The sequence below is a fragment of the Mus musculus genome, chromosome 7, assembly GCF_000001635.26.
Source record: "Mus musculus strain C57BL/6J chromosome 7, GRCm38.p6 C57BL/6J".
Taxonomy (NCBI): Eukaryota; Metazoa; Chordata; class Mammalia; order Rodentia; family Muridae; genus Mus; species Mus musculus.
Window position 1 is genome coordinate 69,381,365 of NC_000073.6, and position 26,253 is coordinate 69,407,617.

The window sequence follows — 26,253 nt, forward strand, 5'->3', positions numbered from 1 at the left end:
TTGTGATAGCTTGCCTTTTTGATAATTCTTTTTTAATTAATTAATTAATTAATTATATTAGGTATTTTCTTCATTTACATTTCCAGTGCTATCCCAAAAGTCCCCCATACCCTTCTTCCCTACCCACCCACTCCCACTTTTTGGCCCTGGCGTTCCCCTGTACTGAGGCATATAAAGTTTGCACAACCAATGGGCCTCTCTTACCACTGATGGCCGACTAGGCCATCTTCTGATTCATATGCAGCTAGAGTCATGAGCTCTGGGAAGTACTGGTTAGTTCATATTGTTGTTCCACCTATAGGGTTGCAGATCCCTTTAGCTCTTCCTAGTGTATGCAATGGTGTCAGTGTTTGGAGGCTGATTATGGGATGGATCCCCGGATATGGCAGTCTCTAGATGGTCCATCCTTTCGTCTCAGCTCCAAAATTTGTCTTTGTAACTCCTGAAAAGCAATTAATGATGCTGCCTAGTTATGATATATATAAATTTTAATTATATATATATATTTTTTAAATTTATATGTGTCATAACTAGGCAGCATCATTGATTGCTTTTCTTCCTTCACAGCTTGTATAGCAGCTTTTGGTACATGAAAAGCGATTCCTCAGGGAATAGACTTCCAGCTCAGTTGAAGTTCAATATTTCTAAGTCCTCTGTCCTTTATGCATGGTATTTTTAGTAATAGGGACTTATCTTCAAGTTCTGAGAGGCAATCTAGGGTAACTGCAGCAGCCTATATTATTTGTGAGGGGTGGGTGTGCTTGTGCTTCCTGCACAATTACTTGGTAAGAGGTTTTACCTGCCTGGTATTGAGGCTTGAGTTAGTCTGTGGCTCTGGAAGTTACACAAATCACTTCAAACTGTCATAACAATATTTATTATGTATGACATGTATCACAGGCTGGCTTCAAATTCACTATGTATTCAAAGTGGCTTTGCACTCCTTTCTATATCCACCTCCCTATGTTGGGATTACAGGTGTGAAACAGTAAATATGGATAAATTAGAAAATTTCACTCAATTTAGCTTAGAAATTTCCCTGAATTAGAAAGAAAGAAAGAAATGAAGAAAAAAAAAGAAAGAAAGAAAGAAAGAAAGAAAGAAAGAAAGAAAGAAAGAGAGAGAGAAAGAGAGAGAGAGAGGGAGGGAGGGAGGGAGGGAGGGAGGGAGGGAGAGAGAGAGAGAGAGAGAGAGAGAGAGAGAGAGAAAGAGAGAGAGAGAGAGAGAGAGAGAGAGAGAGAGAGAGAGAGAGAAAGAGAAAGAGAAAGAGAAAGAAAGAAAGTTTTAAGTTGTGGAGCTTAGCAATGTTGTACTTAGAAAGTACAATGGGTTCTCTTGAGTTTCTTTTTAGAGTCACATAATTTTATGAAATAGAAATCTAACAGACAAAAGAACTCATGATATTTGAGATTAAGAAAATTTGAATTTCTGAATTACAGATAAGGGATTGTGGCCATAGAAATACATAAAGACTTTCTAGGCAAATTAATAAAACTCTATTAAAAATCACCTTAGGTCTCTTACAACAAAGTGTTTTCTCCATAGAATTTTTAAAGTTGTGGTTATCATGTGTTTGTATTTGCCTTGCACACACTTAAATACCATTGATATGTATGCTTCTGCATCATTTACATTCATAATTCTCAGGTAACATCACAATTAGTCTGGTCGCCCTAACACCATTTATTCTGAACTTAATCTAATATAGTAACCGCTGTTAAATGCCTGGCAAGTATTTACTCATTTAATCCCCTGAATAGCTCAATGAGATGGATATCATTTTCTTATTAACCAAGATGGAAATTAAAGCAAAGAAAGGTTAATTGACTTGTCCAAGTTCTCACAGCTAAAAATAGTGGAGTAGGGATTTGAATTTAGTTGGGATGGCTTTAAAGTCCCTGGAGACCTCCAGTCTTACTATCTTACCACGGAAAACTTTCCTCCATTGAACTACTTAACTGCTTTTGAGGTAAAGCAGTAGATTTCTACTATTGAAATTTTTATTTTAATTTCTGGCCCTCTGAATCCTAACTACAAATGTTTTAATGGAACCCCTGATTATTTCCAATTCCTTAGAGAAATCTAGATTTAGAAAGTGAAAATGTAACATGTCAAAATGCAGAAATTATTCTTTAAGTATATCATTAAATCCAATGGGGGAAAAAATCTTCTGTACCATCAAACTGTGTCTATGCACATATGTGTATGAACTTATGCATACATGTGAAAGTCATAGGTTGACATGGCCTGTGTTCTTTAGTTTCTCTTCACCTTAATTCTTTGGGGCAGGTGGCTGTTCACTGGTGCAATTTTATCATAACGTAACTATTAAATAATGAGTGTATTTGTACTCTAAAATAATTAAATATTAATATGTATCTTTCCATCGGGTTACCTCATGGGTCATGGCCAACAAAGAACCTGGGCAGGTATCTATCATTAAGGTTTTATATATACATATACCATATACATATATATATATATGGTATGGCATTGAACATCCCTGCACCCTAGGAGTCCCAGCAGAAGTTCTATGACTTTAAAATCATTGATTAACAATTAACACACCCTCGTATCAAGCAGAAGCCTGATGCTTCTTCCCAATGCACTGCCTCAGCAAACACTAGAAGATTATTTGAGCTGGTCTGATTATTCACTGTCATTTATCTTTCTTGATCCAAATTCATGAGTCCATCCTTATATTATGCTCACCCATTCATCTTGCAGTCTTTTGTAGGGACAATTCCATTCACAGTATGAACTGGACTATTCATCTAAAGTTAGAAACAAGGTGATTCCTATCCTGTGAAAAACTCCTATTTATTTTTCCTTATATTTTTATTACATTGTTATGTATTTGTTTTATATGAGTTTGCAAGAATATTTCCTATACCAAGACATGTGAATGGAGGTCAGAGGACAATGTGTAGAAGCAGGTTTTATCCTTCTACCACATGGATTCCCAGAATCACACTCAGATCATCAGCCATAGAGACAGGTGCCTTTGCCCACTGAGCAGTCCTACCATTCCCAAAAGTGAACATTATATTCTATCTGTGCTTTGAGAAATGAGGTTGGACAGTAGCCAAGTCATTGAGTATCTCATGTGGAAAGATGGAGTATATAGTGCTTGAGATACCTATATTATAGTTAGATAGGAGACAACTTGGACTGTCTTTTAAAACATAATTGTTGACAAAATTGAGACTTTAGTTATTAGGGCAAATAACACCTTCAAACAGAATATCCAGTGTCGAAAAAATAGGGCCTTTTGTCTTTAAATCCAGTTCAAAGTTTTCAGAGCCACTTCATATTTAGAATGTAGGATTCTTGATCTTAAATACAATTTCTTCTTTCCAGTGTCCCAGAATGGCACATAGGTCCCGGGTCATAGTGTAAACATTTTTGAGCCCTCTTCATTCTTTCATCCTTTATTTTGCTTGCCTAGATGTACAAGTGAGAACTCTTTCCACACCAGAAAAAAATTGTCCATAATTAGTCTCTTTCCTATAGTCCCCATGGAATCCCTGTGCCTCCCTACCCTAGGACAAACTGCTTAGTACCACCCATGAATAGTGACTTTTTTGATAAATTTGTTGATTTCATGCATTATTAAGTGCCAAAAGAAATGCAGATTCTCGATACTTTTCTTAAATAGGGAAAGGAATAAAAGCAACTGTTGGCAAATTCACCACTGAACATATGCTGCCCTTTGTAGCACTTTACATACATTCCCATAGTTATCATAGCAACAATCTTGTAAAAGATTCCACCCTGGATTCTATAAATGAGAGACTGAGGCACAAATACATCTATTAAGTCTACATTAGCCTACCCAATTCAATGTTTGACATGTGACTCTAACCAAGACTGCCTTTTAATTCTTTTAAAATGTATATTGTTCACACAAGGGAATAAATTTTCTCTCCATCCTTGCAGCCATTAGCTATTCTGAAGAAATGGTGAAGATTAAATAAGATTCATAAAACATACCTTTATTCATTACTGAATTAATAATAATATAAAAACTGAGTTTTGTATTCTATATACAGATAAGCTGAAGAATTTTCTAATGTTAGAGGGGGATCTGCAACCACATCACAAAAGAAGTACTAAGTCATATGGAATGAAGTTCTAGTCCTGTCAATAACTGCTGGCTATTATTTTACTTTGACATTTAAATCACTTTTAAAATAATGAAAAGACAATGTAACTGAACTTACAAAATCATTGCCTTGAAAAATACTCAATGTGAAATTCTGTCAAGTACAAAATTCCTATTTTTGTATATTATAATAGGAAATAATAACTAAGTAGGAGAATACCAAAGAGACATTTAAGTACACTTTTCAAAGAAGAATTAATTGCAATTACTATATCTAAATTTTTCTTAAGTATCACATATTTTATTTTTGCAAAGATTCATTTGTAGCCACTCTATCCACCATCCCATCTAAAATTGTCACTATGTGACTGAAGTCTGACCCAGAGCCCCAGGTACATTTTCTTAGACCCATTCCCATAGCTATCTGTCATTTACACCTCCTGTTTACTGCTTTAAACCTGTAAGATTTTGGAACCTGGGAGAATAGAGCCTAAAACTGAAGTTGAGTAAAGTCTCATGCAATAGACAACTTTATTCAGAGCTTCTGACACTTTCTACTCTGAAGGATAAGGAGAATGGTCTGAGTAAAGTTCTCACAAACTCACACTGTATATAATCACAGGGACAAGCTGCACATGGCAAAACCGTGATTTTTCATGGAAGCATATAAACAAATGACAATAACCCATTGTAATGAATAATCCGAAGATTTTCCTATCTGCTACGCCTGGGACAGGCAGGAAAGCACAATCAAGGAACCACTCTGTGTTTTAAAGAAGCTGAGGACAGAATATGAAAACACCATGGACAGGGAGCACCTGATATGATCACAAAAAGTTAAACCAGGTTCAGCTTAGAGGATACATTGTAAGACTGTGGCTGTGACAACTTTACTGAGAGCAGTCCAACTTTTTATACCTTTTTTCAGAAACAGAATATAATGGCAATGTCCAGGATCAATACTGTTGTAGTTGCCAGGATACAATGACATTTGCAAGCTATTCAGGGTACACAAGATTAATGTCTAAGACTAATTGTCCTGTCAAGCTTCCATGCTTCCTTGACTTCTGAGGGAACATAGAGAGAAACACAAAATGACCTGAGTGTTTAACTGCCTGAGGAAGTGTGTTGTTCTCTTAGAAACTAGAAAGTACATTGTACTTCAGGAGCTATGATCTCTAACTTGAAAAACATATGACACACGCCTCTCAAGGCAGCTAGGCCAGGCCAACTCCATGATTCCCTATAGGAACACTCTTTTGTTTTCTCACAGACACTCAGAATTTCCCTCACTCAACCTCATACTTGGATCATGTTCTGATATCTACCCATTGCCTACCTGGAAATCTGTAGTCTGTCCCAGAACTCCAGGTACAATACCCAGAGACAGTCTGCCACCCACCTACCAAGATGTCCTGGACCACATAGCATCTTGAGCTCTTGATTCCAGATGAGGACTCCCAGAATGACTGTCATGTTACCAACATCCGCTTACAGGTGGGGTGGAATTATTCTCCTTGTCTCCATGGAGTACTGCCCACATCCACATTTAACCCAGCCCTTACTAACCAAGGCCCATTTTCAGAACTAGCAACCAATCTCTCTACAGACTGCTGAAGATTAGCAATGAGAATCTCTGAATTCTGTAGCATTAGTCTTAAGCTTATATGCTACATGCCAATTACATGCTGAAACAGAGTGAACCAAGAATGAACACCAAGGAAGATTTGGTTGGTCCACAACTCGTTAAGTTGGAATCATATATGACTTCAAAAGTAAAAATGGGAATATACATATACATATATCATTACACACACACACTCATATATATATATATATATGTATATATATTCATACATACATTTAATCTGAGTACCTCTACATGTGTTTATAATCAACACATAGAAATTTCCCCATTCTTACCTCTATTTGCATGCTATTCATGAACACATCCTCTCTGATGATCAATACAAGTTCCCTGTACTCAGGACCGCTGTTAAACCATCACATGACACAATCCATGGGACTTAAGTATTGACCTAACTGGGGCTAAGGAGAATGAAGAAACAAACACACATATAGGAGAGGTGGGGTCTTGTGAGTCATGTGCTCTTATGGAAACTCAACATATTTACCATATACAGCACAAAAGAGGAGGAAGCTAGTTAGCTAGACATAGTAGGAGGTTTATGCAGGAGAGCTATCTCAGGTTGCAGTCCAGGAAGAAGAAGTTGACATTAGCATCACCTGTACGCACTGCTTTTAGCTAAGGGTCAACCACATGTAAACATTCCTACTCTGTCCAGGGGAAGGTTTTGCTCTTTCCATGGATCTGAGGGATGGTCCTCCTACAGGGTCACCCTTCTCCTCAGCTTCTTCCAGCTTTTCCCTAATTCAACCACAGGTCTCAGCAGCTTCTGCCCATTGGTTGGATGCAAATATCTGCATTGATTTTCACAAAAAGAGGAACATTTTTGGTAAATTTTTTAATCTGTGTATCATCTTCAACTTTGTTTTCTATCAAGTCATGAAAACATAACTGTGATCTGTGATATTTTTTATCATTTGCAACTACACCCACAAAATTATCTTGTCTAATTATTGTTGATATCTATGGAAATATTTATGTTCAGTAGGGCACATCATAGTTTAGTTGTTAGCTGTCAGAGACAGGGACACTTAATTTGTTTGTCAGTATGTGGTGAAAATATCTGGTCATTTGGTTGGTTTTCTTCTTTTTTTTTTTTAGCTTTCAAAATTTATAGTATCAGAAAAAATATTCTTATACTTTGACTAATAATTTATAATTATATATTATGTCGCATCTATATTTTGTAGTTTGGTGTTATACATATGTATATACATTTTAGAGATATAAGAGACAAAGACAGACAGAGACAGAGAGACAGACAGACAGAGACAGACAGAGACAGAAAGAGATACACACACAGAGAGACAGAAAGAACATATTTTCTGTTACTATCTATGGTGCATGCATATCTTTAGTAACAAGAGCAGATAGAATCCCTCATTCAATGAGTTTGCCTCTAATTCAATTGGTTTAAGAGGACAGAAATTACAGACATGTCATCTGATCTCTAACTTGGGTCTTACTACTATTTGTCTTGAGAAAGCAGTGAACTGTTTTTGAAAGAAACTGTCATGATTTTTTAAAGTTATTTATTTCATAGATGGGGCTGGGGGACAAGAGAGATGGCTCAGTTATTAAAAGATTAAAAGCACTTTCTGCTCTTGCAGAGGACCTGGGTCTGGTTCCAACACTCACTTCTGTGTCTTGCTGTTAATTCCGGTTCCAGGGAATGCTTACCAACATGACTGACCAAATCATCACACTACAAGACTAGTTGCCAATGTCAAATAATCTCTGCAGCTGTGCCCTGAGTAGTAGCATACTGGCTTTCTGCCATTCTTTACATTTTTGTTTAACACTCTTTTGCACAAATGTCTCATAATGTTCCAGTTGTCTGTGTATGACATGATTGTAGTGAATTCAGTTATTTTCCAGGAATATAAAAAGAAGGAAGAATCCTACTCTTCTTGTCTCTACCCTTTGTTTCAATGGAATACTCTTGATAACATGGACAGTCATATAGCCCAGAGCATGAATCCCCAAAGAAAGCATGATAGTAGACTATGTGGGAACCCATGGTAGCTGAAGAAGTATAAAGATGCCCTTTTCTACGGAAAGCCAAAGGTAGAGAGACTTGTGACATTGAAGCAAGAGTATCTTACTGATTCCCATCACAGAACTCTGCTCAGGCTGAGGAAATGAGGGGACTTGAGGCAAAGGATAATGCTCCACTCTCTGGTTTTGAGTGGCCAGTGAGGAAAAATGGGAATCTAAGTTCCACAAAGCAGACAATTCATAGAAACTATATTTTCAAGAAAAAGAAAATGGTGACATCTGGAGAACAATCAGCAGTTCAACCAGCAGTTCAGTATGTTGTCTTGTATGTTGAAACATGAGAAAAGTGAAAGAACAGAATGGTCCATTAGCTTGCTAATCCACCCGGCAAGATGAACTGGAGGCACAAGCTCCTGATTTTGCAACCATGAGTAGAAGGCTAAGCCTAAGCAATGAACTCTGAGATGTCCTGAAGGGACCCCTGGCCCATTTCTATTGCACATCTAAAGGTGTCCCCAAATGCTAGTGCTCCAAAACCCACCTCAGGCCTCTTTTATAATTTTAATTGACTCCTATGTATAAAGAATTCCCTTAGCTGCCAGTTTAAATAAATTCAGTTCACTATGTGCAAAGAGTACTTTATTTTAATTCATTTGTACTTTTTCCCTAAAATCTATACTGTGAGGTCAAAGGCAGAAATGAAGTAGGTATTGAGGAACAAAGCCTCAACACTCTGCTCATCTTTTGGAGCACTGAGAAGGCTAGAGTGGAATGGACATTTTGACAGGGTGTGTTAACAAATTGGCCTGTTGTTGAACAATCAGTGTGTCTTTATTTTGAGTTGCCACCTACAAAACCAAAAAACCAAACTACCAAAGCAAAACCCCCCCAAAAAAAACAAAAAAAAAAAAACCCAAAAAACAAAACAAAACAAAAAAACCCACAAAAAAACAAAACCAAACCAACCAACCAAACAAACAAAAATACCAAAAAATAAAAAACAAAACACTAAACTAAATTAAACTAGGAAAAGGGATGCAACCCTCAAAGAGTGGGGAGTGGAGAAATATAACTAAGGAGTCCCTTCTAGCGTATCCACTTCTAGAAATTCAAAGGTAGACTCTGCTTCTTGAGGAGGTAAGCCATCCATTAACACCACACCATCCATGTCTGCAGTAGTGATGCCTATACCACATACCTTATGAATAGCAAGTAGCAATCTTCTTTTCAGCAACGTGTCTTGAAAAATTAGACAAAATGTGATTCCAGTAATTTGCTCCAGGGTAAGTGATGCCTCTCCCTCCCCTGAAACAGGCACTCCCATTCTTACTTTTCAAATAGCATAAAGTAATCAATGTGCTACGCTCAGGTCGGCCAGACTGCTTTGGTATCTAAACATGCATATGTGTGAGCACCTGACAGCAGTGGTTTGGTGTCTGCTTTACAAATACAATTGGACAAAGGACCCTTGAGTAACATGGTTATAACTTAACAATTAGAATGAACTGGGTTGACACATGGATTCACAGGGATGGTCTTGATTGGGCTGGGAGAGGGCAGTCTGTGGTCTAAGTGAATTGGTTAAAAGTGCACCTCAGTAGTATAAGTTATCCCCTTTCTGGACTGAAATTTTGGTGAGTAGAACTTATGTTGCATTCCAGCTTCCTCTAGACCCTTACCTAGCTAGCATCCATGTGTTTCCTACACAACTGCTGAGAGATCATAAGGCATAAAGACCCCATCCATTCAGATTCTTCTACCTCCATGGACTATGATTCTTTTGGTCAGGGTACACAGCGCTTTTAGGAGCATTAGCACCTAATGCATTGCCATGGAGAAGGAGTGTTCTTGTACCAATTTCTTTCTCCTTTTGGCGCATGACACAGAACTAGAAATCCCTCTGAAAAACTTCAATTCCTTTACAAATGAATATTTTTTGTTATGCAAATATATTTGCTTTTGTTTTACAAGTACAGTTGGATAAATGGTTTTTGAATAAAGTGGTTATAATTTAACAATTAAAAATTAACTGGACTAACACAGACATTTGCAGGAATGGAGTGGTTCTTAGACATGCAAATGTGCTTTGTTTTTTTGGGGGTGTTAGCACACATGGGCACACCACAGTGCAATGTCAGGGGTGCGTGCTTTGGGGAAAGTAGAATGAGAAGAGAATTCAGAAATGATGTAGAAAGGAAAGCAATAAGACATTTCTCCACATTCAGATGGACTCAATATAATATTGTGAAACAATATGTTTAGACACATAATTGAGGTGTGCATTTATGTGTATACATATATACATATGCACATACTATATGTAAGGATATAAATAAATATTTAGGTGATGCTTTGAGGTTTTTAAAAATTCAGAATTTGTTCATGTTTAATATTTGACTTAGCTTCAAAAGAAATCGGACTCAAGGCTAGGGTAGAGGAACACGGGCTTAGATTCTTTTAATCACCGTAAAACTATCAGACAAGAAACTTCCTTTCTGACCCAGGAATGATGGCCTCCAGAGAACACCTCCCCTAAATAAGGCGCTTCCCTGTTTCATGGACCTTGATCTGTTGTAGGTTATCAGCCTTGAAACAGCCATAAAAGCATTTCCGTTGAAATGGTTCACTCTCAAGGGTTAGGCTGAAGCAAAATATGTAGAGTTGGATGTTCCTTGAGTTCAGGAGCAGGTCTTTTCAACTCCACCTTGTTAAGTTAGAAAGATGTCATGAATAGAAACATTCTTTCCACTTCAAAACTTGTTCAAGAAGGAAGGGCTCTTTTGTGGGACTGGTACTACACATAGCGACTCCGTGTGACCTTTCCAGGGATCTCATTGGCGGTTTTATCTTGATTAAAATGGTTCTATTCACAGGAGGGGAAGGGCTGTGACATCATCCTGCAAAAGAAAATCTTCTAAAGAATGAGGTGATAAAGGTAAAAGGTAAGAAAAAAAAAGATAATGCTTTCTTTTGGAACGGCGAGAGAAGAAAAGGAAAAAGCAAAGAGTAGAAGAAGGGGCCTTCGCGCGAAGGAGGGGGCGGCAAAGAGAAGAAAAATAAAAGAGAAAGCGAGAGATGGCGAGCAGAGCAGAGAAGGGGCCTACGTGCCCAGAAGAGACCCTCTACCCACACTGCCTTCCTCTCTCAGCAGGGCGAGGAGGAGGGCAGGCCCATTGTGCATTTTGCAGGGAAGACAGCCGAGCTCTCTGTGTAGACTCTTCTGAGGTTCACTGGGGTCTTATGTAGCCAAGCAAATATATAGTCTCAGATCTGCTTAACTTTAAACTCAAGTCTTTCCACAAGAGAAAGAAAATCTGTGTTTCATTTTGACCGTTTCTCAACAATGGCCTTTAAAATAAATGCTGGGTGTACCCTTCTCTGACTTAGAAGACAGTAGACTATACATTTCGCTTAAGCCCTCAGATTCCCCCAAAGAGCACAAACATTCTCTCTTTGCTACCTGAACCCACTTGTCTAGCTTCCCAAAATTTAACAGGACTCCTTTTGCTCCAAATGGGATGCTAAAAGCAGAGAATGATGTTGGAAATAAAACTGCCATAACTCGATGCTTCCTGGGGGATTCAGTTACTCCTGCCGATGACTTGGGATCTCTTTGAAACTTACATGTACACAGGATGATGAGAGTCAGCATGCATATGTTGTTAAGAGCAGAAGGATAGACAGAAGCACAACTAATAAAGAACAGAGTTCTAGAGAACAAACTAATGGGTTTGATTGAGTGGACAGGGGATAGAGCTTTGTAACAAAGGAATTGAAGTCTATTAAAAGGATTTATAGTTGCATCTGTGCACTGAAGGAAGAGGGTACAAGCACTCACTCCTTCTCTGTGACAATGTATTAGGTGCTAATTCTCCTAACAGCACTGTGTTCCCTGACCAAAAGAATCATATTCCATGGAGGCAGAAGAAGCTGAAAGCATGAGCTCTTTATGCTCTGCGCTCCTTAGGCAGTTGTGTATGGAATGCACAGAAGCTAGCAAGGTAAGGGTCTACAAGAAGCTGAAATCCAATCTGAGTTCTACTCACCAAAATTTCTGTCCAGAAAGGACATAGCTTATCCCACAGGGGTAAACTTTTCACTAACTCACTGAGATTGCAGACTGGCCTGTCTCAGCTCAAGGAAACCACAATTGTTATTGTGTTTAAAGATAACATTAGCTTTTGATCTAACCACTCACTGTTAGAGTATTTTGATTTTCACTTATTTTCTGTCCTTAGTAACTACAAGGGATAAGCATAACAATTTACAAAATGTTGGAATTACTATTACTTCTTTTTTTTTTATTTGAATGTAGGTCCTATAAAAACAATGAAGTGTTTAGTATTTGGATATTTTCAGAGAAAGAACAATCCCTTAAATAGTACCTGAGAAGGCTTAGTCTTACATCTGTGTGTGATGCTTCTATTTCATTCCATAGGTTATGGTTTTATATAGAACCACCTGTTTGTAAACCTATAGCTATACAATGCTACTGATCTCAAGAACTCTTAAACTTCTCCCCTGTATCAGAGGCAATTGATAACCAGGTGGAGATCAGCATGTGTTTGTGTGCCTGTCTATGCATCTGTGTGCTTGTGTCCTGTGTACAAGTGCATGTGGAGGCAAGAGATAAATACCTGGTGTTTTTCTCAATCTTTATATTGGTCTCAGGCTCTCAGGCTTGCATATTGATCACTTTAGTGTCCAATTCTCCTTCCAAGATCACTGCAGGTATCTCGTGATTTTTCCCTGCTTCCAAAGTCCTTCAGTTTCCAGCTAGACAGAGACAATGGTATGAAACCATATTTCTTTTATAACTGTGCTGGATAATATGTTAATTTGACACAAGCCAGAGTCATTGGCGAGGAAGGAACTTCAACTAAGAAAAATGCTTTAATGATACTGGACTACAGAAAGGCTTATAAGTCATTTTCTTTATTAGTGATTGATGTGGGAGGACACAGCTCATTGTAGGTGGTCCCATACCTGGGCTGGTGGTCCTGGGGTCTATAAGAAAGCAAGCTGACAAGGTAACATGAGTAAGTCAGTAAGCAGCATTCTTTCATGGCCTCTTCAGCAGTTTCTGCCTCCAGGTTCCTGCCCTGTTTGAGATCCTATCCTGACTTCCTTCCAAAGAGTGGTTTGGAAGCATAAGGCAAATATACCCTTCCCTCCACAGGTTGCTTTGGTCATGGTGTTTCATCACAGCAATGGTAATCAACTTCAACCAGAACAAAAATGTTTATTCCATCCCAAGTGTATTTGTTCCTTTGACTTCCTTACTCCAAAAGAACTGGACAATATCTGGCCTCAAATGTACAGATGGATCTCCTTTAGATATTTGGTGGCTCAGAAACCAAGAACTCAGTTCATGCCCTTGGTAAAACATCATGCTCAGTATTTATCATAGTTAGGACCACAAAAGTGTGCTGCTTACTGACTTCCTTTCTATAGCTTGCTCTGCCTGCGTTCTTAGAGGAATCAAGACTACCATTCCAGAGGCAGGCACAACCACAATGATCTGGGCCATTCCCCATCAATCACTAGTTATGAATATGCCTTACAGCCAGATCTTATGGAGGTATTTTCTCAGTTGAGCTTCCCTCCATTCAGATGACTTTAGCTTATGTCAAGTTGACATCAAACGACTCAGCACAATGCTCTAGGGTGAACCACTTACCTCCATCATTGTCTATCGGGCACACTCTACATAGCTGATTGGCTTCAGGAGACTTTAGAAGGCCTTGTGTACATATTCCAACATAGAGGAGCCCTGAAATAAAATAAAAAAGAGGTTTACTAAGTTGAAAATGTAGCCTTATTTCCTTTCAGGGCACAAGGACAGATGTAGTAAGAAAAATACTCCAGGCAAAGAGATGAAGAGAACCAGAAAATAAAGCACAAATCCTGCCTAAGCTGGCATTACCCAGGAAGACTGACAGTAGTTTTAGGCAGAGAAGTATGGAGGTAAGCTAGTGATACTACAGTGCAAGAGCAAGGCCAAGTGCTCCTAATGTGTCAACAGCTCAAAGCTTATAGACTCAAGGGCCTAGTCCTTGCTCAACAAAAATTTAAGGACATAAGCAAAACCATTTCACCTCTTTAAGCACCTGTCTCTACATCCACAACACAGAAATGCTTTGATAACAGCAATAAACCCATGTTTTAAACCTGACATTAGATTGTGGACGTTTAGCCTTCACCAATTTGGTCTTGGAGCAAGAATCTTATAAAAGTGGATGGGATCTTTCTCTATCTATTGAGTGGAATATAAACAAAGAGATTGACATTTTTTTCAAAGATATAATTTACTACATGGTATTATTTTCATAATTTTATGATAATGAATGACTCGAGTAATAGTGCATAAAACTCCTTTGAATCCAATCATACCTGAGTACACTAAAGATGGCAGACTTGGGCATTCCTTGCTTCTAGCTGCAAGTGAAATCGCTGGTCTCTGGACAATAGGTTTCAATTTTTTTTTTCTTAATAGATGGAGCGATTTGAAAACAGTGTACAGCACATAAGCTCACTTGCCATAATCAGTTTGAATTACCTTATATTTATTTGATTGTTTAAGTAAAGAGAGGTCTAACCTAGAGACCATTTATAAGCTGAGCACAGGAACAAAAGGCCAAGAATAAAATCTTATATCAGTCCTAATTCCAAAGAACTTGAATGTGAACAGAAAAAATCTTAGAGATGCCAAGTTTGCTGCTGCCATGGGAGCAAGAAGATGCTCTTCTTCCACTGAGAACAAAAAACACTAGAGGAGTGACTGCACTGTCTATCTTACACACAGGGGTTGCCCCCTTGAAAGAGGAGACCATAACAGATACCTGTTAGATATGCCAAGGACATGTCATTTTATGTTCTAGATTTTTGGGAGAGATTTTCAAAAACCTATTGCAACCTGTGGTTGAATTATAGGTGTTTAACCAGCACAAGTTTAACATTTGAGTAGAACTGGAGAAAGATGAAAGCTAAGAAAAACGATGAAGAAGAATAAAGGAAAGTAACTTTCTTAGGAAAACCACCATCCCAAAGACCATGTGGGAAAGAACTAGGACTGGGTAAGGTCAATTATGTCTGATTTCAAGGGGCACTGAAAATTTCAACCCACAGGATCTGCTGAAGTCAATATTAAAATATAACTAATAAGCTATGCTACACAGTATCAGCCTAAAGGACATCCTTACCTCCAGTCTTTAAACACCCTGAAATAAAGATACCATCCTGTCAGCACATGTTAATTCAAACCCAGCTTGTCATAGGGTCATAGAGAGCAAACTTTGTACCTATGAAGGAACAAGCCAGTGCCTCTCACTATGCGGCTAAGGTCACTGGTTAATTTTTTTTCTTTCTGGATCAAGAAAATTAGTATGCTTTTAAATATCAATATCATTGAGTACATATACATAATGATGCACAGGCATGTCTGCCTGCCTGCCTACACACACACACACACACACACACACACACACACACACACACACACACCAATACAGACAAACACACATGACAGGGAGCAATTGGCTGCTGTTCCCAGCTCTCCTTTCCAGTTGGGATAGTGAAATCTCCTCCCAAGTAAGGATTTCCCTAACAGTTTTCCCTTGACTGACCCGAATGCCTCTCTTTCAAGGCACAGTTGGGTGTCTTCACAGCAGTAGTCTTATCTACATGGGGAGAAACTGTAAGAGACTCAAGAAAGTCTCCATATTGGTACACAGATATTTTGGCAGTCCATCGGGGAGCTCTCACCTCTCCTGGGGGATGTGTTTGCATGCAGTGGGCACCTGAAGGCATTGTTGCAAGCTGACAACCAAGAGCTCTTCCCTGCCACTCTTCCGGTGTCAATGGGCCTCATGCTGGAGCTGCTGAGAATCCCAGTCATTCAAGAGAGACTTTGCCAAGAGGAGCAAACAGAACAGAATTGTGTTACATAAATCGAATTGAGCTGGAATCTGACTGTTTCTTCAGTGTTTGGCACAAGGCTGATTTCTTCAACAGGATCTCTGTGATACACAACAGCTTGTCCTTGGACTCCAAGTCTGCCCTGCTGCTGCTTCCTTGGTTGCTTGCCTACTAAAGGAAGAAGATGATAAAATGGATCTGAAATTCTTTCAATGCCTATTTTAAATGACCATGTTTGCTTGTTTTAAGGTTTTATTGTGGCTGGTGATGTTATATTTTAGAGTAAAGAAAAGCTTGGAAGTATATTTAGATAAAGTATTAGTCACTCTTCTTCTCACTGTTACCAAATACTTGACAACGGACAGCTTAAGAGGGGAAGAATTTATTTTTGCTCAAGATTTGGGGGGACAAAGTCTATCCTGGTAGAGAAGGGATGGTATGGAGATCATTGAGATGGGGGCAGATGGCTGGGACTCCTCATATATGAAAGGATGAGTAAGAGATAGGAAAAGAAGAAACAGGTTAGGATGCTGTAAGGCATGGCCACTAATGACTTTCTTCAGCTAGACACCACAGCAGAGAAGTTCAATATATCCCCCCAAAGAGAACTTCTCAGTGTGGACAAAGTATTCAAATTCTTGAACATGTAGAGGATACTGAATTACTGATAACAAGGTATGTGTTGTGGTGTGTGTGTGTGTGTGTTTAAGAATATTTTCGAAAATTAAAATATACTAGGACATGGTAGTGTGGGAAGTTAGTTTTGTTGAAAAAGTGCTTGACATGTAAGCATGTGGACCTGTGAAAAGTCTCAGTCACACACACACACACACACACACACACACACACACACACACACACACACCACACACACACACAGCCAAACGAAGTGTTGAGGCATATTCTTGCTATCCCAGCACTGGGCAGGTAGATCTCTAAGAATAGTGGCTTGGTAGCCAGGTGATTTGTGCCATTTCAGACAAGTGAAAGGCCCTACCTCAAAACATATGTTGGATGAATCCTGAGAAACAGATACTAAGCTTGCTCACCAGCCTCTAAATACCAGTGCCCTGTATGCAAAAGTGTACACACACACACACACACACACACACACACACACACACACACACTCTAATAAAATAATAAATAAGAAATGTGATCACTGTACTTATATGTCTTATAACATCGTGTAACTACTGAATTGGGGAGCTATTCTGCAATGTTATAGACAGAATATTTCACAAGGCAAAATACATTGAAGGAAGCATACACATCCTTTGGTGCTCATTTGATCTGCTAAACTTCAGTGAACAAAAGTTCACTTGTTCATACTTGGCACAGTATTTTCTTGATCATAGCACTACAACTTCTAGGTCCTTGCAATGCTCTTTGTCCTCGGTCACAGGATGCTTGGTCACAGCACGTGCTGTTCATGGTTCATTGCTTCAGATGAAAGAGAGTGATCTCTGCTCCAAGAGCTTTCTCATAGACACCGCTGAGTCAGCACATTTGAATTAAAAGGACTCTTTGAATAGTGATCCAGCTTTGTACTTATGACGGGTATAAAGAGCCACAAGTCCTTCTCAAACCACTTCTACTCAGCTTCAGGATCCACAGTGTGTGAAGCTACAGACCTCCTGTCCTGTAACCTTCAGAACATAGAGGCTTTCAGGAAAAAGTCCAGAACATAGGGAGTGTGTGTGTGTGTGTGTGTGTGTGATCACAACCTCAGCTATTTCTCCTTAGGCATATTAAATACTATTTTACAGGCAGAGTCTCTCATTAACCTAGACTTCCCTACAAGGTAACTGTGGCTGGGAGTTGATGTTCAAGAGTGCTCCTGTCTCTATTTCCCCAGGGCAGGGAAGACAAGCACACTATCATACCTGACTACTTTCAAATGGATTCCTGGTGGGTGAACTTAGAAACCAGGTTAGCAGTTTAACAACTGAGGTATTTCCATTTCCCTTGTGATTTGCTCTTGTATTTAAGTCATTTGGTTAATCAATAGTGATTGCTTTCAATATTCCTTTAAGAAGTGGATGCTAACAGTCAACAATTGGATGGATCACAGGGCCCCCAATGGAGGAGCTAGAGAAAGTATCCAAGGAGCTAAAGAGATCTGCAACCCTGTAGGTGCATCATTATGAACTAACCAGTACCCCGGAGCTCTTGTCTCTAGCTGCATATGTATCAAAAGATGGCCTAATCGGCCATCACTGGAAAGAGAGGCCCATTGGACAGGCAAGCTTTATATGCCCCAGTACAGGGGAACGCCAGGGCCAAAAAATGGGAATGCGTGGGTAGGGGAGTAGGGGGGGAGGGTGTGGGGGACTTTTGGGATAGCATTGGAAATGTAATTGAGGAAAACACATAATAAAAAACAAAATGAAAAAAAAATTTAAAAAATGGAGTTTTATGTCAGAAGTGTATGTTTATGGGCCTGTTAGATGGCTCCGCAGGTAAAGGCATTGCTACCAAACCTAGTGACTTGAATTTAATTCCTGGGAATTATATGGTAGAAGTAAAGTACCAATTCCTCAGGTTATTCTCTGAAATCCACACACGCACCACAGTACATATTCACATACATGCAAGTACACACACAAACACACACACACACACAATAGCATGCATGCTTATATATACAGACAAACACATGCACACAGAGTAAATGTAATTTAAAAATTTATAAAAGAATTTTATGTTTGTAATTTCAAGAATATTTTATTGCTATTGTGTGGATCATCTGTTGATTCTTAGCTTACTATAAATGTATTGTGTACTGCTGTATGATTTAAATTGAGATAATATTTTGTATTTGTTGGTTCACTGTATTATACTTCCAAGAAAACACAAGGAAAAATAGTTACCGTACCTTTACTCTTTCTTTAATTTATATTTATTTTCCAGACTTTAAAACAATCTCAACGTTCCTATAAAAATTTTATCATCCACAAAAGAAGTACAATTTCTTTGCTGAAAATTACTTCCAGTGTCTCCTTGTACACTTGTAATTATGATTAGCATAGAGTTTCCTTGTTAAGTATTTGGAGTATAAGACTTACCATCTTTCTTACCCAACACTTGAAGATGATGTTGCAATGCAGATATGAAAGCAGAGCATGGAGCAACCTCTAGCCAAGATGTTTGGACACTACTTAAGCAGGATCACAAACAGAGTGAATTCTTGGCACTATGAGGAAAGCTTCATGTTCAAGGTTTCTGAAAAAGAGAAATGGTACACCATCATGATTATTCATTTTATGTGTTAACTTGACTCAGTCATAGAATATTTAGATACTTGTTTAAATCTTACTCTGCATTAAAAGAGAGAGAGGATATTTTTCTATGTGAGATTAAGATTTGAATTGGTAGACTGAATAACACAAGCAGTTCAATCCAAAGCAGGTTTTATTCCAAGCTGGAGAAAGAAAGTCTGGGTATAGTGAAAGTCCAATGTCTACAAGCCAGGTTGTTCTGTCTTCTAACTCAGAACTGGGCTAGAAATTATACCTTTAGTTCTCCTGGGTAACCAGCCAATCAACTGCACAATTTGATTTTTCCTTTCTCTATAGTCAAAGTAACAAATTCTTTAAAGAGAGATGTTAATGATAGACAGATGATGGATATAGATAAATACCTACAGATAGATAAATAGATAAAACAATAAGCAGACATAAATGGAAAAAGATAATAGATCATAGATAAAGGTACTTAGATAAGGTAGATATAGATTACATAGAGAGATTTAAACATACATACATACATACATTCATACATACATACACAGATAATGTATATGTATCTTACTGGCTCTGTTTTCCTTGAGGACCTAGAATATTGTAGGTCTTTTAGGTCTTAATTCCTTATCTTTCCACACAGAGGGTCCCCATATGTACCCCAGTGTTCTAATACCATTTACCTGACCCTAGGATATTCGATCAAAATCAGGTGAGCATAACTGACCTTCCCAAATAGCCGGTGTATACATTAATGGAGCAGGAAAATGGATAGAAAAATATAATAAAAAATATCGTGACCATTTAGCAAATGGTAGATGAAAACTAAGAAATAAATACATGGCAAAGTTTTGCAAGTGAACTTAGGTAAATAAAACTGTATAAGCTGTATATGGTGTGTGTGTTTGTGTGTGTGTGTGTGTGTGTGTGTGTGTGTGTGTGAGATCACGCGTGCATACGTGCACATTCTTACATATGTCCATATGCAGAGGTTTAGTTACATATATGTATAATTCAGTTAACACATTTTATGCTTTAAAAACTTTAACAAAAGTGTACATTTCACTTCATTTGCACGTTATTTGTTCATCTGTGATCACATGTTGTTTTATGAAAGAATAACTTATTAGGGTGAGAGAAACTTCAGTTAAGGAGAGACCACAGACCTCTCATTTCTTGAGGCTATAAGTCTCCGGTCATAATGATGTTTCTTATTGTTCACACACCTGTGAAATCAAAACCTAAAACCAAAACCAGAAATCAATGTCTTTGGTATCCCACATAAAGCCTTACAAACTGTGTTCAATAAAAGTCTGCCTGGTTTTCTCATGCTCCACACAGAGACGGAAGTGACTGAGGTCTCAATAGTAACCTTCAACCCTACCCTGCACACATGCCTTAGAGAACAAAATCCACAATCTCTGTCTCCATCTCAGGGCTTCTCAGGTGTGTGTCTTGGAGGCATTTTGCCCTTGAACAGACACTTGTCAATATCTGGGCTGCTTTTTGTTATCACAGCTGCAGAGATGGAATGATGAAAACATTCCATGGGAAAGACTAAGAAGACTACTAAAAAACCAGATTTAAGCAAGATAACCACCAAGCAAGAAATTATCCCATCCAAAACGGGTCAAAATTCAAAACCTCTGCTCTCCATTCTCCACAGCTCACATGGTGATTTATATGTTGATAGGATGTGTGATATGCATTTAAATGGCTGGCAAAGGTTAGAGCCAAATACAAAATTCCCTTCTCTCTTCTCTTTAACGGAAATGTAAATGAAGAAAATACCTAATGAAAAATTGGAAAAAGTTAAAAAAAAAAAAGAAAGAAAACAGAAATAAGTAAGCAAAACAATAGAAAAAGAAACAGTTAAGATAGACTGCAGGCTTATGCTTTGTTTCCCACAAGCAACTTCATATCCACTGATTCAACAAGTTATAGGAGAAGAAGGACTCATGAAGCGAAGGCTGACTTTGAAGTACAGATTGAATCTGATGTTAGGTATTTGACTGATTCATGGGGAAAGAAGAATAGTCCTTGAGTTTAGTAAATGTTCATTGTTGAAGTGATTCTGTATAACTATACTTGTTATAACATTAGTCCTAAGGCAAGTACTTGAACTCATAGAGTGTGAGCAGCACCCTGTTATATGTCAGACGCACATAGATTAGCTCAGTTGTCACCATCATGTGTTTTGTGAAAGTCATAGAGAGGGACTTAGTCATCTCAGTGAGATAGCTGGAAACTTTACTATATTAAAAGGGATTTTGTATCATTGCTATTATTATTAATTTTTAATAGATAACTCAGTATGGTCATGGATACAAGACAGAGACAACTATGGCCAAATGAATTTATCTCCCCACTTATAAGTGCACACATGACCATTCTAGCCATGGGGCTTAGTCAATGTTCTCAGCATGACTTGTCTGAAAGTAGAATTATTTCGTTTTCTTAGCTACACTTTTATCTTCTATGGTAACTTCAGAAGCACAATTGTTTTCTGCATGTTAAGAGAGGAAGACATGAATAACTTCTTATACATTAAATTCTATAATACATTATGTAGTATATGTGCTCTATGTTTTGTATTAAAATATGTTCAGAAATCTCGATACACAAGTTCAGAGAAACATTGAAAGGAAAGATTCTGTGGACGATAAGATGCCAGGGATACACCTCCAACTCCCAAGCACGGCTCAGAGGACCAATATACCCTTTTCAAGACTGACAAATGATCATTTAATTCCATTTTAAACTTTATGTGTAGAAGAGCACTTGAGACTGTACTTCACCTACGCACATCTGTTGGGAAAATCCCATAGGAGCATGACCATAGCCATCTTCTTTAATCACAAATACAAGGTAAGATTAAGACTCCTGCACTCCACGGAGAATTTCCAGGGCCTACCTGCTATCTTTGTGTGGTTGTGTCAGACCATTCCAGAGCAGTATAATATCATGATCAAAACAACTTCTCTGGTACCATCACTGGAAGGAGCCTCTTCGATGTCAAGCTTGTAACTTAAAGAGGATGCCAGGATTCTTATACTTACATGGGAGCTTTACCTTAGCATTTTTGTTCTTTTCAAAGAATCAAAATCTTCTCATTGCATTGAGTGCTCGCCATTTTGTTTATGGATGAAATATTTTTAAGCTAGTTTTTTATGGAGAATCTCTGAGGAAAGATAATATTGTAAAAAGAAATTGAAACCTAATTTAAAACTTAGCAGAAGATTTAGAGTCACAGGAAAGGCAAATACGAGGAATAAGAGGGGAAATGAGAAGTTAGTACAGTACACTTATTTGATTTTTCACTATGTTGTAAAAACATTAAGAAATATGATGGGGTTAGAGAGATGGCTTTGCAGTTAAGATCACTAGTGCTTTTCTGGAGGACCTGGGTCTGATTCCCAGCACCCACATGGTACCTCACAATCAACTCTAACTATAGTTCCAGGGATGCAGTACCTTTGTCTGGCTTCCACAGGCACAAGCACACATGTGCTGCACAGACACACAAAATAATAAGAGTATCTAATGTTTTAAAAATAATTCTGACAGTGTTGTAAATATAAACAAGAACTGGGGAAAAATGTTTTGTACCCATAGATGGTGACATGAATTGATATAAACCATTATTAAATATTTTGTCAATATATAGTAAAATTATCAACTCTTATATTAGCTGCCTATCAGTTCTTTTCTTTAGTATGTGTCTTAGAACCATATGACAAAGAATTTTCAAGAAATCTTTACTTAAAAAAATGATGTTGAAAAGTTTTTATATTTGCCAGTAGATTAATGGAAAAGAAATGTAGAATATTCATAAATGCAAGAGTTATGTCCATGGCAATTATCTTGAGTTATAGGTGCCAATGTAGTTGCATATCAGAAGAAAAGGTACTAAAAAGCAAAAGAGGCAATTTGAGCAGAACTATACCAACACAATAGGTAGGAAAAACACACCACATATACAGACACATGAACCTATACTCATGACAGAGCATGTGCATGTTGTGCATTCATGCTACACATATTATGAATATGCATGTATACTCTCACTAAAAATAAATGGCATATCAAGTAGATAAGATAAAATATGAGGTTATATCTGATTTCTACACCATATTTCTTTGCCTTTTGGGAAACCTAGTACTCATAAATGAAGTTCTAATGTGTGCATGCACTTATTTGTGTAGAAAGTGAGGGGATATAAGGTGAAGGTATTTAGCCGTTGCTATGCTGAGTACAGACAGTGAAGACAAATGGAAACTATGTCGTGTTCTAGCCCATATGGACACACACTGTTGAATGTGAGATCTGCGGTTCATAGGGTACATCAATAAATCCCAAATTGTTATGAACATATGATTTTTAAATTTCAAATGTTAATTCACAAACTAGTGACTACAACTTTGGCATTAAAATAAGTCATTTATGAGGGAGTTGTTTTTTAGGACAGTTCTCACTATAATGAACTTTGTTAGACACTTTACTATTTTGATGTCAGAAAGCTGCCATTTAGTTATTAACTTATATCTCACAGACATTCTTTTCTCCATCAAGGCAATGGATAGCTTTGGCAGGATGCTGATTTGTGACTTAGCAAGCAAACTCTGACAGGAGAGATGAGAATGATACAACTTGTTGCATGTGCACATGTGTGTTCATTTTAGACAAATGCACTAATGCATTCATAATAAATCCTAAGGGCTCAAGTTTCAAGTATGAAAAAAGCATCCTTTGGCCTTCCACTCGATTTGACCCACTATGTCTGACATGAATAGCTCCCATTGCACCATTTACATCTGTAGTTGTTTTTCGTCTGGATGTGGGAACATAGATACGCTGATAAAAAGGAACTGTCAAAATAAAGAGTATGAGTATCTGTGACCTTCAGAGTCTCCTGAGTTACTTATGGGCTGACAACAAAAATGGTCCATGTATCAGAAACTATTTGAATACCATGATACAAAAGACAAATATAATTTAATAATGAACTATCAATAGGAAATACTGATAGTTCCATAATTGCTATGCTAAAGATATGTGGATAGATCACATCTTTTTTACAGCTCATAGTAATGGAGAATTGGTTTAACAGTCATTGTAAAATGTACTTTCCAATTTGGGATGATCTACTTGATATATTTGTGTGTGTGTGTGTGTGTGTGTGTGTGTGTGTGTGTGTGTGTGTGTATGTGTATGTGTGTGTGTGTAAGTACACAGCAAGTTCACTAGACTGTGAACAACAGATCCAGATACCAGGAAGATGACCTTTGGAATAGAGAGAAATATTCATGGGAATAATTAATTTAAGTGCTTATTTTCATAAATATATGTTTAAGATTGCCTCACATCAAGAGGGTGAGACTCCAAAATGAAAGTGTGGACAGGAAGTCAGTCCCCATTTAGGGTAACTGTAGCCACTGGGAAACTAGGGTGGTATTTTTGGAAAGACAAAAACAGGAACCTCTGAGTTCTGAGACTCAACTCGGCCCATATCCAGATGATTCCTGGAAAACCGTTTCTTTAACTATGTAGGGTGAAGTAAAGAAGGTCTTCTTGCAATGAACCAAACAGATACCAAATCCTGGTAGTAGAAATTTAGGAATGAAAAAAAAAAAAAAACCCAACCCCAAAGTTAAATACACAAAGAAAATTGATAGAGAAGAACAGACTAGGAAGAAAAAAGATGATAGAAGGAATCATGTTCTGACTGTGGTAAGTGCTCCCACAACGGGACTGCTTTGTGTGGCCTTGGTGAGAGGACACACCTACCCTGGAGGAGAACTGATGATATACCAGGGTTGAGGAACACCTTGGGGAGCATCCTTTCAGAGGAATAGGGGAAGGGAAACAGGATGAGGGTCTCTGTGTGGGAGGACTGGCAGGAGGGGCAATGTTTGACATAAATAATTAATTAAGAAAACCCAGCCTCCAAAGGATGTGTATGCATCCAGGAATAAACACTGTGCATTTTTAAAAAATTACTAAATAAAAAAGAAGGAATTCTGTAAATATGCTGAAAAGTTTTTAATTGAAATAGAGAAAGACTTAAGTTCACTGTGTTAACAGAGCTTCAGGGATGAGGGCAATATGAAAGGCTTTAAAACTACACATAATCAGTAGCCTGAGAGGAAATGAAATACAGAATTAAGAGTGTAAATAACAGAAATTGTTATTAAAATGCACGTGAAGTCAAAAGATTATGGTTTTAGGGATCTCCGTGATCCTGAAGTGTGTAGGGTACAGTGATCCCTACACATAGATGTAGCAATCTCTTCCTATTAGCATCTCATTATTTACAGAGGTACAGTAACAACCTTTAGGAAAGAGACACAGATAACAACTACCAAGTCAGTAGAACAGTGAATGCTAGAAAACAAAGGAATAATGTCTTCTTTTTTTTTCACTTTTTATTATTTTTTAATTGGGTATTTATTTCATTTACCTTTCCAATGCTATCCCAAAAGTCCCTCACACGCTCTCCCACCCATGCCCCTACCCACCCACTCCCACTTCTTGGCCCTGGCATTCCCCTGTATTGAGGCATATAAAGTTTGCACAACCAATGGGCCTCTCTTCCCACTGATGGCCAACTAGGCCATCTTCTGATTCATATGCAGCTAGAGACACAAGCTCCAGGGGGTATTGGTTAGTTCATATTGTTGTTCCACCTATAGGATTGCAGATCCCTTCAGCTCCTTGGGTACTTTCTCTAGCTCCTCCATTGGGGACTCTGTGATCCATCCAATAGCTGACTGTGAGCATCCACTTCTGTGTTTGCTAGGCCCTGGCATAGTCTCATAAGAGACAGCCGTATCTGGGTCCTTTCAGCAAAATCTTGCTAGTGTATGCAATGTGTCAGCTTTTGGAAGCTGATTATGGAATGGATCCCTGGATATGGCAGTCTCTAGATGGTCCATCCTTTCGTCACAGCTCCAAACTTTGTCTCTGTAATTCTAAGAAGGGGCAAAGTGTCCACACTTTGGTCTTCGTTCTTCTTGAGTTTCATGCGTTTAGCAAATTGTATCTTATATCTTGGGTATTTTAAATTTCTGGGTTAATATCCACTTATCAGTGAGTACATATTGTGAGAGTTCTTTTGTGATTGGGTTACCTCATTCTGAATGATGCCCTCCATTTGCCTAGAAATTTCATAAATTCATTCTTTTTAATAGCTGAGTAGTACTCCATTGTGTAAATGTACCACAATTTCTGTATCCATTCCTCTGTTGAGGGGCATCTGGGTTCTTTCCAGCTTCTGGCTATTATAAATAATGCTGCTATGAACATAGTGGAGCATGTGTCCTTCTTACCGGTTGGAACATCTT

General features: G+C 38.1%; 1 long non-coding RNA gene across 2 annotated transcripts; it reads right to left on the reverse strand.

Annotated features, from left to right (window-relative positions):
- Positions 1 to 10,183: 10,183 nt before the first annotated feature.
- On the reverse strand, positions 10,184 to 18,893 carry Gm34838. 2 transcript variants are annotated; one of them, XR_391574.4, is made up of 5 exons: positions 18,737 to 18,893; positions 15,516 to 15,658; positions 13,432 to 13,524; positions 12,389 to 12,527; positions 10,184 to 10,648 (listed from the first exon to the last, which is right to left on the reverse strand). It is a non-coding gene; the product is annotated as a predicted gene, 34838 (long non-coding RNA). The 2 variants fall into 2 exon arrangements; XR_882199.3 differs by having other exon boundaries at positions 10,184 to 10,662.
- Between the last annotated feature and the right edge of the window lie 7,360 nt (positions 18,894 to 26,253).